The sequence below is a fragment of the Bos indicus genome, chromosome 26 (genome assembly GCF_029378745.1).
Source record: "Bos indicus isolate NIAB-ARS_2022 breed Sahiwal x Tharparkar chromosome 26, NIAB-ARS_B.indTharparkar_mat_pri_1.0, whole genome shotgun sequence".
In the NCBI taxonomy this organism is placed as follows: Eukaryota; Metazoa; Chordata; class Mammalia; order Artiodactyla; family Bovidae; genus Bos; species Bos indicus.
In genome coordinates this window covers 16,889,588-16,909,567 of record NC_091785.1, presented here as the reverse complement: position 1 = coordinate 16,909,567, position 19,980 = coordinate 16,889,588, and the positions used below count along the sequence as shown (strand labels likewise).

At 44.0% G+C, this 19,980-nt stretch overlaps 1 protein-coding gene across 2 annotated transcripts in view; it reads left to right on the top strand.

Annotated features, from left to right (window-relative positions):
* Positions 1–19,980, top strand: part of SORBS1 (sorbin and SH3 domain containing 1) — a 234,640-nt gene that overhangs the window by 51,449 nt on the left and 163,211 nt on the right. For both annotated transcript variants that reach the window (XM_070780518.1, XM_070780516.1), the window contains exon 2: positions 11,352–11,442. The gene's annotated coding sequence lies outside the window, so the exon portion shown is untranslated. The remainder of the gene's footprint in view (positions 1–11,351; positions 11,443–19,980) is intronic.

Below are 19,980 nucleotides of genomic sequence, written 5' to 3'. Positions count from 1 at the left end.
TAGCAAGCAGCCTACTCAAGGTACAGTGTGCATGTTGTTCTGGTATTACAGGGCTAGAAACGGACCTGTAACTCTGACCACGCTTGTAGCTCTAAAAGGTACAGTGGGTATTTTCACAGAGTGACAGTGATCATAGTAATTAAGATTTTTGAAATTGTTTGTGCTCCTCGTCCTGCCTGCTGTTCTGTTCTGTTCTCCACCTGTTCATGACCTGCATGGCAGGTATCCTTGAAATCAGAGAACTGTGGAACATCAGGGCTGGAAAGGAACACTAATCGCCTATGGCCAGTCTTCTCATTTTGCAGGCTTGGAAATAGGCTAAGAGAGGTATAGGAAGTTGCCCAAGGCCACACAGCGAATCCTTGGCAGAGCCAGGCTGTAGGGTGGCGTTCTTTCAGTTGTGCCTGGCCAACAGCTGTCCTCTCTTCTTACCTTGTTCATGAACAGACATAATTCTTCATCAGTTTTGACCTTGTATAGCTCTTCTCCCCTCTGCTTGTTTCCTTGAAAGCAGAGGCTGGGTCGTTCTCATCATAGTTTCTCCCTCTTCCTCCTCACTGCTTCTGATGCTGCCTCTGTGCATGTGAACGAAGGAGCAAAGCTGTTGCATAAACAGAGCTATCTCTGAAGTCCTTTATATGGTGCTCGGCCCCCTGTTCCACACATTCAGGTCATGGTAACTTCTCCAAGCACCGGGATGACTCTCTGCTGTAGGCAGAGACCTCGGAACGCCCCCTCTCCATGTGCTCCTTTTCCCCATTCGTATAATGATCGATATACACAGTCAACATGTGGTAGAAGCTTTTAGAGGTCAAGGTGGGCTGGCTGCTTCATGGCTGTGCTGGGCTGTCTCTCCAGCAGAGGTATTAGTATAATCTGGGTGTCAATAAAGAGCATCTTTTCTGAAATTGGACTGGCTGATTTAAGGAGTAACATTTAACACTCCTTGGCCACATGCCACTGTGAGTGTTCATGGCCTTTCTCTTCTCTCTGCTAAACAAAATTGTTGTCTATTACTCAGCCTTCCCAGTTACCCTACCTTTTAAGGAGAATTTTCTCCTGGTTAGCTCAGTTCCTGGGCCTTTTTCATGTAGGGAAAACGAGTGGAGGCTGTGCTGGAGAACTAAGAGATGGGTCAGTCAGAGTTTGTGTGAGTGTGTATGTGGGCTTGTATTTGCGTCTGAAAAGGCCCAATACTTGTGGTGAGAAGAAGAAACAGAGGCTAAAGAAAAAGAGAGGGAAAGTGTGTATGAGCTGGGGGTTGGAGGGAGATGAAGAGGAGAATCTATAGAAGGGTGACCACTGGCTGTGTATGGGATACTAAGTGGTAGAGAAGGAGGAGGGGTTTTAAAGATGTTTTCCAATGTATTAAGAATTGCATTCCCTCCCACTGGCATTCAAGAGATCAATAACATTTTGAATTTTGTTTGGGCTGGATTGTAATTATGATTATGTGATTGTGATTATGACTCCCAAGTGAAGTCAGGGCTACATAGAGACAGTTACGTCATGCTACTCCGGCATGTTGTATCTGGGAGATGGAGGCTAGCTATGGAGCAGAAGAATGTGAGAAGCAGACTTGGGAGGAGTGATCTAGGAAAATGCTCTGTGGTTTGGGTGCAGGGGCTTAGGGCTGATGTGCCAGAGTCAGCGTGTAGTTTGTATTACAATGAACAAACCCCGATCATTTTTCTGCATTGAAAATTTTTAAAATGTATCAGAGTTTTCAGATTTGATGCTTATTCACTTTGTACCCTATTTCCAATAAAAAAAAATATGAGACAGTTCAGACTCAGTGGGGAAAATGTAGTGATTCATTTACATAGTATTTTTTTTTCCCCCATAGAGAGATTTGCCCTAAGAAGGAAGAACAAGTTGAGTTTCATGGTCATATTTTACTGACAGAAATACTGGGAAGGATATTTAAATTTTTGTTCTTCAAGAAATTACTCTTTTGTGCTGGTTTGAGATGGAGATGGCTTAGCACAGGGGAGGTTTTTAATCCAAGGGAAGGAGCAGTGCCTGTTTGGTTAAGATAACGTGCTGTCTCGTGCCAGTGTCCCTCCCGGGGCTGGATTGATCCCTGTGCTCAGCTGTCTGGTGTTCGTGTTCATTAAGATGACTTCTTCAGTGACTGAAGGTAGCTGAAGAATAAAAAGGCTGCTGGAACTTGCAGGTTTGCGCATGGACATCCTGGCCCCTTCTCTGGGCTCCTAGGAACACGGGAGAAACACTTCTGCAGGAAAGCATGAAGGGTTGGCCTGACATCCAGAAGGTTCTAGGAAACGTTGGTGTTTGGGGGACCAGGCAAGGACAGAAAGAAGACCTGCCCTGGTCCCTCTTGTATGTTGCTGGTGGAAGAAGGGCACAAGTGTTGAGTACCAGCTTTAGGAAGACATCAGTCTGATGCTTCCAGATACTCTTATTTTACTTCCCTGGGCCCAGCGTGCTGGGTGTTCTCATGCCTGTATCTGGGGAGGAACTGAGCTTCAGAGACATCGAGAACCTGCCGAGTATCATGTACTTGGTAGGCCTCGACAGGCCTGACCAGAGCCCTCATTTTTCCATTAGGATTCTAATCCCCACCCTAGAATGTTGAGTGTCTCCTTGAGTGTGGCTGTGTAATAGATGTGAACCGTGTGTGCCATTTAAGATTTTCTAATCCTCCAATTAAAAAGTAAAAAATGTTCTAGTAGCCACACTAAAAAGGTAAAAAGAAATGAGATTAATTTTAACTGTATACTTGTAAATCTGGGCTTCCTAAGTGGTGCTAATGGTAAAGAACCTGCCTGCCAATGTAGGAGACATAAAAGACACAGGTTCCATCCCTGGGTTGGGAAGATTCCCTGGAGAAGGGCATGGCAACCCATTCCAGTTTTCTTGCCTAGAGAATCCCATGGTCAGAGGAGTCTGGTGGGCTGCAGTTCATGAGGTCGCACAGAATCAGACATGACTGAAGTGACTTAGCATGCATGCTTGTTTTAACCCAGTGTATTTAAACATTATTTCAATATATAATCAGTACTTTTAAAAATCAGTGAGCTATTTTGTGTTCTTTTTCCGTACCAAGTCTTCAAAATCCAGGGTATATATTCCTTTTACATCTCAGTTCACACCAGCCACATTTCAAGGGCTCAGTGGCCACATGTGGCTAGTGACTGCCTTACCGGACCACACGGCTCTGGCATCTTTTGGCTGGAGAGGTGTGTTCTGCCCTGGTGCCCAGGTTAGTGAGGGGTTTTTCTAAATTAATAGTTTCACAACGCCGAGGGACGAAATCAGTGCTGTGCTTGTCTGCAAGAGTGTCACCTGAGGAGCGTCGTCTAGAGTCCCAGGTGACTCTGTAGCGACTGAAAACTACTGCTCTAAAAACATTCGCTGGGCAGTTCTCCGGGGCTCTGTGCCTTGGCCCCACCCACTCTCAGGGACACTTGCATTCCAAGCACGTTCCTTTTGGGAGGTGGTGGTGGAGGTGTGATGGGAAAGGTGGGGGAAGGCATGCCCCAAGGGCCTTTTCCCTCCCCTGCTGAACAGAACTGCCATTTCAGTGGAAAAACAAAATGCTGCTTATATATCTGGGTGTGATCATGCATACAAGGTAGAACCTTCTCTTTTGATGGCTGAAGGCAGCATCCTGTGTTCTCAGGAAAGGTGAGATGAGAGAAGCAAAATATTGATATTTAGGGCAGAAGGGGATACTGTGTATTTAAACTGCGTTCTTTTCCAGTGGTTTGGTTTTTAAATTTATTTGCTGACTTAGAGTAAAAACTTTGATCCTCTAAAGTCCAGGGTCCAAACCTCAAGTGCCTCAGGCTGGGCAGGTAACATGCCATTAAGGGTGGAGGGGTTTCAAAACCAAACTTACGGGAATGTTTTTCACCAAAATGTGGCAGTCTCCCTTTTTTCTGGAAGTAGAAGATCCTCTTGGCCTTTCATTTCCCTACTTTTGATAGAGAAATATTTCTAGGAGGTAATGCAGTGCAGGCACCCCGAGGAATAGCAGCTGACACTTGGCTTTGGTGTTTAGGGAGATGAATCTGAGAGCTGTGCCCGTCTAAGGGAGAACAGTCACTGCACAGTCCCCTCTGCTGTTGTCTTGAAACCTAGTATCACCAGATCGTGCCATTTTTAAGGAGAAACCACAAAGCTAGAGTATGTAAAAGGTAAAAATTGTTGAGGTTTTTAAAAGAATTTTAAAACTTAGAAATACAGACTCATAGGAAGTTAACTGTCCTTCTCCCCACTGCAAAAGATGCAGGGCTCTTGTGTGCCCTTCCACCTAGTGGTAACATCTTACATAACTAGCACAGCATCCAAACCAGGAAGCGGGCATTGCTGCAGTCTGCTGTCCTTATTCAGATCTCACCAGTTTATAGATGCACTCATTTATGTGTGTGTGCGAGGTGATTTAATTTCATGCACCTTGACTAAGTACCACCCATGTGCCAGGTCTAAGGCCAACAGGGATGAGTTAGATTGGACCCCAGTGATCAAGGTACAGTTGGTTGGGGGAAACAGACTAAAGGATTTCAGGATATATCACCCTGGGATAGAGGGGAAGGGCACTGGGCACAACCAAAGGGATCTTGAGGGACAAGAGGGAGCTAACAGCTACTAAGGCAGCGGAGGGAGCTGCCTGAACAAAGGTTTCTTTATTTTAAAAAATTTTTATTTAGCTATTTTTGGCTGTGCTGGGTCTTCGTTGCTGCGTGCCAGCTTTTTCTAGTTGCGGTGCGCAGGCTTCTCATTGCACTGGCTTCTCTTGTTGTGGAGCATGGGCTCTGGGACCCATGGGCTTCAGTAGTTACGGCACGTGGGCTCTAGAGCCTGGGCTCAGTACTTGCAGTGCATGGGCTTAGTTGCTCCGCATCATGTGGGATCTTAGTTCCCAGACCAGGGATTGAACCCACATTTCTTGCATTTCAAGGTGGATTCTTAACTACTGGACCACCAGGGAAGCCCTTGAGCAAAGGTTTATTAGACTTTAGGCCTGGTGGAGCCACACCGCTGAGCTGTGAGCTTAGTGGTGTTGTGGAGATGCATGGAAAGCTGGGTATTGGAGAGATGAGCTGGAAGAGTCTCCTTGTAGGTGGCCCAAGGCTCGTTCCTGTGAGTCTCTGCATTTGCTCCTCTCCTGTCTGCAAAGCTCTTTCCCTGTCTCTTATTGTGGCTGGGATTTTTCTCACCAGGCAGAGCTCAGGTCAAATATCGTTTCTTAACTAAGCCTAGCCCTGACTCGGAGAAGGCAATGGCAACCCACTCCAGTACTCTTGCCTGGAAAATCCTGTGGACGGAGGAGCCTGGTAGGCTGCAGTCCATGGGGTCATGAAGAGTCGGACAAGACTGAGCGACTTCACTTTCACTTTTCACTTTCATGCATTGGAGAAGGACATGGCAACCCAGTCCAGTGTTCTTGCCTGGAGAATCCCAGGGACGGGGGAGCCTGGTGGGCTGCCGTCTATGGGGTTGCAGAGTCGGACACGACTGATGCAACTTAGCAGCAGCAGCAGCCCTGACTACCTAACTTCAGTCCTACCAACAAAAACTACTTTCAATCCATGATTATCTTATTTATCACATCCTGGGAGCAAGAATATTGCCTGACTTTTTCATTGTCACGATTTTCCCTGGGGGCCCTCAAATCCGAACCAAGTATCTTGTGGAGATATCTTATCTTAGGAGTGGATGGGAAGAAAGGAGGGTCCCACCACCTTTGGGAGGAAGGAAAACATATCCCAGTGGAAGAAAGTATGAAGTCACTGTGAGTCATTTAAATAAAGTAGGTGTGCTTTTTTTTTTTTTAAAGGGAGCTAAAAATCATTTTGCTATTTTTTGACTAATTTTATTCTACTTTAAGAGCTTTGTGTCATTCAGAGAACTTGGAAACTTCGTTCTCCTTCCTACTGAATCTGTGGAGTAGGTGGGAGAGCTATAAAAAGCTCCCAAAGATCTCTTTCTTCTGCCACTGGGTGTGGAAGGGGGACAGTGGGGCAATAAGACCAGAGGTGAGCAGTGTTTGGGAGGTAGGAGCCACCTGAGTATTGAGCATCTTGGAAGCTTCAGTGGCATTCAGGTCCTGAGGGTGTGGCACTGGACCCAGTGGGATTTGCTCTGAGAAGTAGGGAAGTGCTTTCAGAGGTCAAAACAGTTCGTTTTGTATATGTTAAAGACATCTTAAAGTAATAAATGCAATATGATTTTTCAAATCTGCATAAAAAGGAAAGATAATCATTGTGGTTTGTTTCTTTCCTGACCTGGTCAGCCTCAAGGCCAGTTGGGGATTGATTTTTCTCGCCTGGACCATCTGGGTTTATTGATGGAGGAGTTGGAGTTTGTGAGGGTGGAGAGTCTCCCATGAGCTTGGGAAGAAAGTTGGGCCTTGGAGTTCAAGTTACCTTCAGTGGACACTCCTGTGTGCCAGGCTTTGGAGGGGTGTGTGCAGAGGGGGTAGAGCCAGGATCTGGGTGAATGTCATGGGCAGGATGCCTCAAGGTCAGGTGGAGTTAGGACACACACGAATGAAGTGGCAGGGGTTGGGGAGGGCATGAAACCAGAATTCCAGGCAATGGTCAGGGACCCAGAAGTTTATAGGAGCTGAAGAGTAATAGGAAACAGCTCTGGCAATCAAGCAGTCCCAGAAATTTGAAGCTGTGTCACATCAAGCCTCATAGCCAGAATTATGATCAGATTCCTGGTGGGAGATAGGAGCCAGGCCCCACCATCCCTCAAAGGCAGAGGACAGGTGCTTTGAGCATCAAGTTGAGGGTTAGGGTCCATTAGGAACCTCAGATTGCATGTCTTGACTCTTCTCTCCTCATCACTTGGTAAACCTTTCCTTGCTGACTTCAGCCTTTGCAGTTGAACTTGACCTTGGGAATACAACTGGATTAGTGCTTTACCAATCCTACACTGACCTTCTGAGCAAAGTCCTTCCTAGTCTACTGAATTAGTGGACTAATTGATGGATGTGACTAATTAGATTCCAGAGGCCAGTGGCAAGACTCAGTGGTTAGGGAATGGATTGACTTGGTCATCCTTTAGTTGAAAGGCATGAAATTTGTGGTATACATTGAAGGAACCCAGAGAGTTTGAAGTCACTTGGGATACGTGATCACCAGTCAAGCAAACAAAAGAGTTTAAACAACAACACAAAGACAAAACAGACAGCAGCATGGATCCTTATCCATATGTTAGTGGGAAAACAACATAAAAATAAATGATTTGTGCTCTGAAGGAGAGATATGCAGTAGTTATGAATGTATCCAGAGGGGCTTTTGTTGGTCCAGAGTTGGCTGGACAGTCTGGATTGGTGTTGAGTAGGAATGAAGGTGGCCAGGGTGACTTTCCCAACATCCAGGATTGTTCCATGTTCTTGGGTTGGGCTAGAGATGAGGATATAGATGAGGGAGCTGATGGTTCAGGGTATTTGGCAGGGCTTTGAGCAACTCTTGTGATGTCTTTTGGAGGATTAGGTCAGAGAAAGCTCTTGTTTTATGCAAGGATATAAGGTACTGCAAGAAATTTTGTATTGCTTATCCCCCCAGAAGCATCTTGTGCTTTTGCTAGACTTCCTGCCCCACTGGGCCCTTCCAGATTTGCATTATGACCAGAGAGGAGAGCCCTTAGACTGAAGGGGCTGCTTGTCTCCTTGTTCTGGTAAAGGATACGATGGATTGCTGCTGGGCCTTGCAGCCAGGGAGACTGACCTTGATCAGCTGTGGTTTTCTCCAGTGCTGGGCTGTCTGAAGGTCACCCAGTAGCATCTGTTGATGTCAGAGAAGAGATCTGTCTAGGCTGGTCCATTCAGGAAACAGGCTTCTTCCAATCTGTCATCCTTGTGGTACACAGCATTTACTTTGCCATTCTTGGCTTGAGATTGTTCAGGCCGTTTCTTGACCGCAAGTGGGAAGCTGGGAAGAGAAGTGCTGGGCCAGCTTGGCAGGTTTCCAGACGTCTCATCGATCTGCAGTGGCCTGCTCTTTGGTGGGCAGTAGGGACCTGATCAGAGTACTGTGTGCCTTGGAGCTGCTCCTCAAAGGCCATGTTGGTGACCAGATGCTCCCAGACCCTTTGCTCTGTCAGGGTGAGCCGACATAGGTGTAAAAGGGCTCAGATTTGCTGAGACTGGATAACTCCAATAGTCTGGGTGCCCTGGCATTGGGTCATGGTATACAGGGATTAGGGCAGAGAGGGAGGCTGGCTTCATTTACCCAGTTGCCATCCTGGCTGCTGCCATTCTATTTTTAAGTAAAAAGGAGTTAAGTGATCGTGGTGACAGTATGAGGTAAGGGTAGTAAGTAAACAGACTAAGGATGTGCAACTCCCCCAAAGCCTACATTCTTGAATCCTGCCAGAAAGATGCTCAACTAATGACCTTGACATTGTTCTGAAGAGTGAAAGGTTGTTCTGGAAAAAGGTGAGAGGTGACCCTTTTCTAAATGAGTATCAGAGTCTGGGCATCAGAATCACCTATATAATTGCTACAGCTCCAAACCAGAGATTCTGATTTGATAGGTCTGAGGCCCAAGAAGCGGTTTTTGTTTTCTGCTGCTGCTGCTACGTTGCTTCAGTCGTGTCTGATTCTGCGCGACCCCATAGACGGAAGCCCACCAGGCTCCCCCGTCCCTGGGATTCTCCAGGCAAGAACACTAAGTGATTCTAATTTTCAGCCAGATTTGGGAACCTGCCCAGCGGGTACAGATCCAGAGATGCATCCTTGTGTCCTTGTACAGACCTTGACCCTGATCCCTAACCATGGCCGTGTGTTTGGTCTTCACTTCTCTTTATGGCCCTTTTCCAAAGCTTGTCGTTCGGGGATGCTGCCCTGGCTTTGCCACACCTGGATCAAGGCTGGAGGCTCCTCTCTTTCTTCTCCTTGAAGAAAGCGGGGACCTCCACTTGGGCATTTTTTTTTTTTTTTCTTTTTTTTCATTGGAGGATAATTGCTTTACAATATTGTGTTGGCCTCTGCCATACATCAGCATGAATTGGCCATAGGCATCCCTGTGTCCCTTCCCTCCTGAACTCCCCTCTCATGTCCCTCCCCATCCGTCTCCTCTGGGCTGTCACAGAGCACTGGGTTGAGCTCCCCGTGTCGCCCGGCAAATTCCCATTGGCTATCTGTTATACACAGGGGGAGGCATATGTCTCCGTGCTCTTGTCTCAAGTCATCCCGCCCTCTCCTTCCTGTACTGTGTTCACAAGTCTGTTCTCTATGTCTCTGTCTCTATTGCTGCCCTGCAAATACATGGGCATTTTGATGGGCAGATGTTTTGGAACGTTTTCTCACAAAACTTGCTGCCTGAGTCTCAACTGCATAGTAGATTCTGGCTGTAGAAATCCAGGTCTCGAGGTAGAGACAGGACCATCTCGTGATGGCACAGGGAAAAATCTGTTTACTGTCTTCTCAGACATCATGGAGGTTCTGGAAATACAGGAAGGTTGAGTGTTTCGACCCCTTTGTTTCTAGGGTCCTGCAGACTCTGGGACAGCATTGATTGCCCTGAGGGAGTGACAGATGGGCGTGGCCTGGCAGCGGGGCTGAAACTAGTGGCATTTTTGATCTGGGCACTTGGCAAGGTCAACATTCAAGAGAGCACATGTGGGCTGTGCATCAAGTCTTGATAGATGCTGCTGGGTCAGGTGGCATAAGGTGGAGTTTTTAAGACCTGTAAGATAATACAAGGTCTGGACAGTATAAATTGAAGGGGCTGTCCATAAGTTTTGCTCCAGCTCCACTGTCCCTGTCATTCCCACCTCCCCTTGGTTAGCCCCCTGCCTGCCGCACTCCCATGCCTGCTTCAGGCTTTCCTCTGACGCCTGGCCGTGTTAGGGTGCGTCTCTTCCCCTCAGTTGCACTAGGAGCCCCTACTCAGGGCTCCCATGGCACCTGCGCCTGCCCAGATTTTTATATTCACCTGTTGTTTTAGAAGTCTTTGAGTTTCTGAATCTCTTCATGTATCCATCACCTCACCTGCTGCCTGGCGTGTAATAGGACTCAGTAAATACCTGCTGAGTGAGAGAATCAACACATTCTTTGAGGGGAACGATATAAATAACTCCCTTCGTGACCTTATAGTTGAACACTGTTCATTTATTACAGTGGTCGTACCTGTATATAAGCTTATGGATAGCCTTGTATTCTAGATGCATATTCAGGGACATTTTTCTAGCATAAAGAGTGTTTCAGGCAGTTTGGAATGTTAACCGAGCACTTTTGAAGTAGCCAATTCATGGTATTTGTGACAACTACTTCTGTGTGTAAAGCAGCACAATTGTATTGAAAATGTCACATTAGGAAACAGGCCCGTAGGGAACCTGATATAACTTACTCTTACATTCTTTGGCAAATGAAGGTATGGCCAGCATTTTAGTACAGAGTAGGTTGGCTACTTCGACTGTGTTTCCTTGAATTGAGTATTTAGCTTTGAGAGAAACACACACCCCCCCTGTGTGTATATGTATATATATAAGACTGACTTTTTGCTTTGTAATAGAAGACTGCTGTGCAGGGGGGCATAGTGAACGAGTCCCGGGTTGAACCTTAGTTCTAGAGCCAGAGCCAGTTCTAACTGTAGGAGTAGGTAAGTCAGTTTCCTCCTTTCACTTATGTAAAATGGGAGTGATATTCTTGTTCAAGGGTTGCAAATGTCTACAGAAATGAGGTCACTAACTTAAGTTGCTATATGTGCTTATACCTTTATTCCCCCCTCTTAGAGCTCAACCCCTTAGAAGAAAATTTTCCACTTTTGTTAGAATCATAGGGAGAGGGAAATATTTTTGTATCTCTAACAAAATAACACGAGGACAGTGATCACCACAGCTTTTCTCTGTGTTGGGATGATGGGGAGCGATAGGGACTGTGGCGTATTGGAATAGCCAAGCCTGCCTGTGAAGGGCAGCTGTTTCTTAGCACCAGCTGATTATTTTCAGACATGAACAGGGGCCATGTTGACAGATCCTCTCTTTTTTGAAAGGAGAAGCCAGAAATCTGGGATTTTATGTGACAGTTTTTGATTTTTAAATTTTTGGCTCAAATTTTCTGAACATATCCTGCAGATAACTATAATACCTCTACAGGCTAGAGGTGACCCACTTGGCATCTGTCATAGATGGTCTCAGGAGCTTCTTTCTGCCTGAGATCCATCGATTCTCATGGGACCTTTTCAGCCAATGAACTAAAGATGCAGCTTCTACCAGGGGAGGTCAGGGTGAGAAGGAAGTGGGGCTGGAGGATGAGGAGGGAGGCTTTGAGTCTAAACAGGGTGCCTAGCCATTGGTATTTAGAAGGCCTCCTTGGAGAGAGGCCGCAGGGTGCCTGCTTCAGATGTCTTGTATGTTTGTCATTGCAGGAGTGGTGGCATTTGTTGAAAGAGTTTGTGAGATCTTCTCCCTGCCCGGAGCCCCAGGACCAATGCATCTTTCCAGCACCTTACACCACTGGTAAATATGTGTTGTGTTTTATTTGTTGCTGCTGCTGCTGTAATTCAACGGAGGGCCATGTTTTCAGTGGACTATGGAATGGGATTTTCAGAGAACCACACTGCATTTTCTGTCATAGAAGGAAGGAAACTGGGACTGGCCTAGGCATATATGAGTTCTGCTACCTCCTTGGTTCTGCTATTTATTGTGGGTTTTTAGGTGCATTTTTTTTTTTTTTTTTTTACCTCCCTGGGCCTGCAGACAGTGAAATGACTCCTGCTCTGCTGAAAGATTATGTGAGAATGCTTCCAAGGGAATAAAATGCTGAGCAAATACGGAGTAATCCTGTTTAGTTCTGAGGTGTAGAGCTGGGTGATTCTGTGCAAGCAAGTTGAGAAGTGAACACGTATGTTAGAAACACGGATTTTTAAATACATATTTTGAGTCCTCCAGAGTGGTTCTTCAAGGGATTTGCATTTTCATTTTTTCCCTTCCTACCATTCCCATACTTCATGGGAAATAGATGGGGAAACAGTGGAAACAGTGTCAGACTTTATTTTTGGGGGCTCCAAAATCACTGCAGATGGTGACCGCAGCCATGAAATTAAAAGACGCTTACTCCTTGGAAGGAAAGTTATGACCAACCTAGATAGCATATTCAAAAGCAGAGACATTACTTTGCCAACAAAGGTGTGTCTAGTCAAGGCTATGGTTTTTCCTGTGGTTATGTATGGATGTGAGAGTTGGACTGTGAAGAAGGCTGAGCACCGAAGAATTGATGCTTTTGAACTGTGGTGTTGGAGAAGACTCTTGAGAGTCCCTTGGACTGCAAGGAGATCCAACCAGTCCATTCTAAAGGAGATCAGCCCTGGGATTTCTTTGGAAGGAATGATGCTAAAGCTGAAACTCCAGTACTTTGGCCACCTCATGCGAAGAGTTGACTCATTGGAAAAGACTCTGATGCTGGGAGGGATTGGGGGCAAGAGGAGAAGGGGACGACAGAGGATGAGATGGCTGGATGGCATTACTGACTCAATGGACGTGAGTCTGAGTGAACTCCGAGAGTTGGTGATGGACAGGGAGGCCTGGCGTGCTGTGATTCATGGGGTCGCAAAGAGTCGGACACGACTGAGCGACTGATCTGATCTGATCCTACCATTCCAGCTGCCCTTTTATAGAAAGATAAATTAACTCTGTTTCACAATTACCTTCATTTTTATTTGCCATCAGATAATTTCACAGTTAACAAATGTTCTTCCGCTTTCCAAAGAAACTTAATTACTCATCACAGCAGGTAAATGTCTTGCATCTGTGGCAGCTGAAAGAGGCAAAAATATGTCCTTAACACAAGTGGGTTCTAATGCTAAGAGTGCTTGGAGGCATACCAGCTAGTTGATGGTGAAGGTCTCACGTGAGTTCTGAGCTGGGGGGGACCATGAGCCAGGAAGGCAGTATGACCCATGCGTCTTGATTCCAGCCGTTTTTTATTGATTGAGAGAAGCTGGTTTGTTTGCTGCTGACTGCCTGGTCCACTCCTAACTAGGTGAATCAGATGCTCTTAGGACCCAGTGAGACATGATCTGGAGGCATGGCCGCCTGGGGAGTATGCAGGTTGCTGGGGTGGGGCGGGGAAAGAAGGGCAGTTGGTCAGGCCCAAGGTTAGGGACCCAACTGAAACATGGGAGGCTGGCTGTCCCCATTACTATGCCCAAAGGGACACAGTGGACATTCTGGCTTCCTCAGAGCCCCATCTTTTAGGAAGAGGTCTATGGTGGAGTTCTCAGGGAACCAGTGGTCCCAGGTGGGTGGGACCCTTCCTCCATTCAGTAAACATGCATGAATGCCCACTCTGTGCCAAGGCACGGCTCTGGGCACTGGGGACTCAGTGGACTGAAGCTTGGATTTGAGTGGGGTGACAAGAATGTGACCTCCATGAGGGCAGGGGTCTTTACTTATTCACTGCTCTCTACCCAGCTCCTAGAAGAGCACCTTGTACATGGTGGTGGGTGCTCATGAAATAAGTGTTTTGTGAATGAAGGAAATAACTAAATAGATAATACAATTTCAGGGAGTGATAAGTGCTATAAAAGAAGTGAGGAGTTCTTTTTAACACCAACAGCATTTTGTATTGGGGTATAGCCAATGAACAATTTTGTGATGGTTTCAGGTGAACAGTGAAGGGACTCAGCCATGCATGTGCATGTATCCATTTTGCCCCAAACCTGAGGGGTTCCTTTTGAAAGAGGTCTGAGAAGGTCTTTGTTTGGAGAGGGGTGGATAGAAATTGTGTGCAGAGATCTGAATGTAGTGAAGGAATCTGCAGAGAGGTGGTTAGCAGAGGAAACAGAAGGCAAAAAGAAAGGCCTTGGTGTAGGCTGAGCTTGGCAGGATAGAGGGGCAGGAAGGCAGCCAGTCTGGCTGGCCTTGAGCTGGGGAGTGGTTCTGGGGAGCAGAGTGATATGAAATGAGGTCAATGGTAGATCTTATAGGCATGGTAAGGAGTTGAGATTTACTCCAAAACCTTGTGTGTGATTGGATACCTTTTGAGAAGTTTGAGTGAAACAGTGATATGATTTTCTTTGAGCTTTAAAATTATTTCTCTGGGTTCTGAATGGAGAATAGACTTTTGGGGGCAAGAATAGAATCAGTGTGACCTGTAGGTGGCCCTTCTGGTCTAGGCCAGAGATAAGGGCATGGCTTGGATTAACATGGTGAATATAAAATGGTGTGATCTGGTCAAGCTCAGGGTATATTTTGAAGATAGAACTTGCTGGATTGAGTGTGTGGTATGAGCAAAAAGGAAAGTGGGTAAGTCCAGTGTTTTTGGCTAGGTGAATGGTGTTGTTATTTACTAAGATGGGGAACAGAGAAGGAGGTTTGGGGAGGACCCTGAGAGTTCCATTTGGGCATATTAAGTTTGAAATGCCCATTCAATATTCATATAGAGATTTAGAAATTCAGAGTTGGCTAGAGCTGGAAATGGTACCTTTGAGAGTCATCAGCATGTAGATGGTATTTGAAGCTATGAGATGGAGATGATGATTCAGGGAGAAAAAGAAGAGATAGGTAGAATTTGGACAAAGAAAATAAAGGCAAAGGGTTAATTTACCATATAAAATTCCTACTAAGAAGTGAATGAAGACACATCTCTAATGAATAAGGGATTTGTTCAGTCGCCAATTCGTGTCTGACTGTTAGCTACCCCATGGGCTGCAGCATGCCAGGCTTCCCTGTCCTGCCCTGCACCATCTCCCAGAATTTGCCCAAGTTCGTGTCCATTGAACTGGTGTTGCCATCCAACCATCTCATCCTCTGTCACCCTCTTCTCCTTCTGCTTTCAATCTTTCCCAGCATCAGGGTATAAACTGCTGAATAAGGGATAAGTTCATGTAATACAAATAGAAATGATTCAAGTGAGATAACAGGAAAATATAATAAAGCTTCACCTTATGTTTTTTTTAAAAAATGGAAATACTGTGACTCCTCCAAATCAAGAAAATTAGTTTTAGAATTGCATGATTTAAAATCTGGCCAGCTGAGTGAATTATAAACTGCATTTATGCAATTGGCACATGGCTGTCTTTGGCTGGCAAGCAGAAGGATCCAGCATCCTTTGCCAGTAATAGCCTGTAAGTTACACTGTTCTTTATATGCGCTAGAACTTCTACAAGCCATTTTGATGAAGTTTAATTTACTGTTAGTTAATACATTGCAAATTTTTTTCATTCTCTGATCACACTCAAAATTTCATTAAATGAAGATTTGCTAAATGGAAAGCGGTCCCTGAAAATCAGTAGTTTGGCGGTGAAAGTTGTGATATAATTTTATGAAAAAGCCAAAAAGACAACCTTGATTTGCAGGACCACAATTTGTGAAATATTTTGATATCTTTGAAATACCAAAGATAAATGCTATAAGATAATAAAGCAGCAAAAATAGACAGTGATGGTTGTGGTAGATGTACGTGTTTCAGGACCACCCATACACCTTTAATCATCAGCCACTGACCTGAGAAGATTATTTTTTGAGCAAACACGTTTTCCATTTTCATCTATTTGTGGGTTTCTGGCACAGAATACAGCTCTGTATTGGTTTTGTCCCCTTCCCAGAGAAAACACCCCACTGAGCTTCCTGCATATTCTCCCTGGGCTCCTTGGTTTTTCTGTTCCTACATTACCTGGGAAATCTCTTTAGTCTGGTTATCTCCAGCCCCCAGAGACACTTTTGCCCCCTTCCCAAAGTTACCAACTCAAAGCCTGTCCGCCTCCTCCCTCTCCCGGGTTTAGGGTCCCACCGTCTCTGGCTGCCCTGTGAGCCTCAGGTTAGCCCTCCCCAGACGTTCTTGGATGTCTTCAAGATTCTCTTCTTTGAAACATTTCCACTTTTTCTCCAGGCTTGGTTTTGTTTTGTTTTTTAAAGGCCTTTTGTGCAAATGACAAAAAGCATGGAAAACTGTGCAGCTGTTGAGGGCAGTGGGCTAAGCAGCATGCTGAAATGTGCTGTTTCCAGTTGCCCGGGGTAATGGGCAGCCCTCACTTGCCCTTCCGTGTATCTCAAGACCCTTGTGTTTCAGTGAAAATATTCTCAGTGAGACTTAGGAAGTATCTAATCTCTGGAAAATGAGCACTTATTGGGTAGTATTCTATATCTGAAACCACTGATTTATGGCAAAATGAAGGTTTCAGCAGAATGTTCATGACGATTGACAGCAACCCTGGTTTTCACTCGTCATCTTTTCTCAGAGTGGAACCTAAATAAGATTAAAAAGAATGAAACCTACTGGCAGTTATAGGGTGAGGATTTCTCCTGTTTCCTTTTCAGCAAGTGGTTTTAGGAATGAAGGGAAAAATTGTTTTTTTGGTACCTTCCCATGCCCCCAGAGACTTAAGTGGTGGGACATTTATAAATGGTACTATCTCCCTTATGTTTTGTAAAAAATAGCCAGGGGTGCAGAATAGTGCTTCATTGCTCATGTGTATGTGGGTCATCTTAGGAGGAGCTGCTGGAGATGAGTAACCTTGGAGAAGGGCAGTGGTATATGAAGGGAACTTCCTTTTCAGTCTCCACCCTTTTTTCCTAAATCTTTTGGTTTATGTATTATCTTTCAAAAGAATAATAGTACCTCTTCTCGGCTTAACAAATGACCTAGAAAAATCTAAAGTTCCTTCACTTCTTGTTTTTATTGGGACTCTTGCTTGATGTGCATGTTGACCAAGGTCATTGTTGGTTCAATGGCCATTGCCTTTATTTGTTGTAACGCTTCATGTTCATCAGCAACTTGGTGTGAGGCTTTGGGAAGAAATTTTCCTTTACTGTTCTAGGTCTTTCTGACTGGTCTAAGATTTGAATTGACATCAGACAGATTAACAGGAGAAAACTGAACAAAAGTGTAACAACCTGCATGCAAGGGAGAGACCCAGGAAAACTCAAGTAACTCCCCTAAGTGTCCAATACTCGAGCTTTCGATATTGTCCTTAGCTAAAGATAAAAGAGGATGAGAATCAGTTATGGGAGTTGACCAGGAAAAGGACTGTAAGCTAAGGTAAGGTTGTTATGTAGATTAGTCATCATCTTATCCATTGATAAGAGTTTCTAGAGGTCTCATCATCCTCCTCTACCTGGTACAGCATGGACACACCCTTACAAATGAAGATTTACCTGTAAGTGTTTCTTCTAAAAGGGTCACTTCTGTTTGGTTTTCAGAATTTTTCCCATGTCTGTGGTTTCTTAGAAACTATAACCAGCTTAACATAATTAATATGCCAAAGAGATATGTTTTAAGGTGGCAAATTCTGTTCCCCTATAGCCTCTTTAACTTGACCTTCACATTTCTGTGTGTTACAAAAATGTCAATCAGGCCAATTTCATTTCCTCTTTGGCTCTTTCAAAAAGGATTCAAGGCTGTTTCTGGCTAATATTTTACTTATCCACCTTAGACAAATGTGAATTCAAATGGGGTGTAGTTGCCATGAGTTGAGGCACAAATTATATTCGTTTCAATGGGCCATCTCCCTGCCGCCTGTAGAGCAAAGTCTTATTATTGCATTGTGGATCAGAACATGGGATTTGGAATCTGTTGTGGTTGATAGCCCCTAACCCCAGAGTTCATTCAAAATGATCTTCCCAAACTCATTTTCCTTGTTTTAAAAATCTCAGCACCTGTCAGAAAATGTCAGTAATTTGCCCAAGTTGTAACTTTTTTTGAAAGCGGAGACTGAATCCAGTGTCTAGGACTAATGAGCAGATCACTGCACTGTCTGGAGTGTGTGCTCTTTCTGGGTCCATTTCTACAGGGGTCATTGTCTAAAAGTATCTTCCTGGGCTAGCATGTTCGTTTGTCTTCCCAGAGGTTCATAAAGCTGTTTTCTGGCCAACATTTTTGTGTTCTACAGAGCCATGACATTCGTTCTGTGCAGCAGCCATGTTTCTTAGGTGTTGATGTTTCTCCAAGAGATTTACACATTTGATTTTATACTTTTAAAACAAACAGGGAGTTGTATCACATTTGCCAGCCAACCATGTGTAAAAACAAGATACTTTCTCCTTTTCTATCTAGTCACTACAAATAGTCAGATATTTTTCAGTCCCCCTTCCTCCTCACCAGGTTTGGGGAAGTAAATGTTAGATTGTGCTTAGGGATGCTACTGAGATAAGGCCGGCAACATCATCTCCAGTGATCACTGAATGTCATGGAAAGAAATGATCTTGATTGCTCCACTGACTCATTTAGACTAGGCACCACCTGATACCTGCTTCACAGCAGTGCCCTTGTCCTGCAGTCTCTTATCAGCATAGAGATGACTCACTCTGTTTTCCTCAGTAAGAGAGATTTTCTCCGGTCTGCTGATCCCATCAGTGATTTAAAAGAAAAAAAAAAAAAAAAGATCCTGCAGGAGTATGTTTGAGAAAAAAAAAATGACTACGTTATCTGTGTTTGAACTTGCACAATTGAACTTTCACTTTTATAATCAGGTATTGGTTCTTAGGCTTTTGTGAGAAGAAGGGTCAAGAACACCACCCCTCCACCCCAGATGCACGTGTACCCACATAATTTGCATGGATAGTACTTTTACATTTTAAATAGATGACTTTCCCCCATCTGGTTATCATGCCTTCTAACTTAGTCACATAAACCATTAGCATACCATTATAAAAGTGGCTGCCTCTGGGTACCTCTGGGTGGCATTTCTGATTAGACAAGAATTTTAGGGAAAATTGCTATGTTCAAGGCAGCCTGACTTTGATGAAATGTGCAACTTCTGGAATTGTCCCAACATGGACTCAAAAGCTGAAAATACTCTTAAATCAATTTCTGTTGTTTTAATTAAAGAAGGAAGTAAAGGTATCTTTACCCTTCTTGCTTTCTAACAGCTAATTTCAATCTTTTTCCTCAAATTTATGTATTCTCCCATCCTCATTCCCCTTGGGCAAGAGAAAAGCTATTATAAGGGAATAATATAGGTTTAAAAAAGAGTATATTAAAAAAAAAGTATATAGAATCCATTCTTCATTTTCCAATAAATTTGTGTTTCTAGGCACTGAATTTACTTCCTGAATTAATCATGTTTATAGCATTTTGTCCTTCAAACTAACTGTCTATAAAACACCAGTATTTAAAAAAATTTTAAAGTAAGTGACCAGAATTTTCAAAGTTGGGGAAATTTCACATGATTGGGTTTCTAGCTGCTGTGCACAGTGAGAATATCTAACAGTGCTGAGCCATATTCTTACATGGGACGGTATGGGCTGGAGTGGAACAGCCATTGACCCATCATGTGAGAGCATATGAGTCCCAATTTATTGCAGTCCCCAGACCATCATCTGTTATCTGGATGGCCCTCTCAGCCTATATAACTCCAGCCTTTGTAACTGCTGACTTTCAGTATCAGTTTAAAATCTTATCTTGACATATCAAAGGATCTTGAGGTTCAGCAAAGAATCATTTTGGTATCCCCCTTTTTAAATGTGGAAACTACATTTACAGTGATAGAAAAATAGTTGTCTGTGGAGTGAAACATGTTTTTTTTCTTTAAGGGATTTATGCCTTTTTAAATAAGAGGGGAAGGAAAGACAGCAATAATGTAATTTTTCAGTATTCTTTACAGATATCCAATCATTATATTAATTTTGAAACATATCATGTACTCTGTATAATGTGGTTTGCTCATAAAATTACCATGTTGGAGACATTTATACAAATCTACTAATTATATTTGCTCTTAAATAGTTCCAGTTTTTTTTTTTTCTTTCTTTCAAATGGAGCTGAACTACTGAACTTGAAGGAACTTGAACATTTCTTAGTTTCCCTTTTTATAATAAGCAGACAAAAATATAAAACTGGATGACAGAAGTCCCTGATGTTTTGGTGAAGCAGAGCTGTTAGTTTTTTGGTCCCTGGTACCTTCCAAAATATTCAGTAGATTATAGGAAAGGAGCTTCATAAAAACAAAAGCCAACAAGAAATCCTAAAACTTTAATAACCATGTGAATTTAAATCATTCCCATTTTATAAGCTATTGTGATCAGTCTGTTTCTAATAACGCCCTTTTCCTCCTAAAA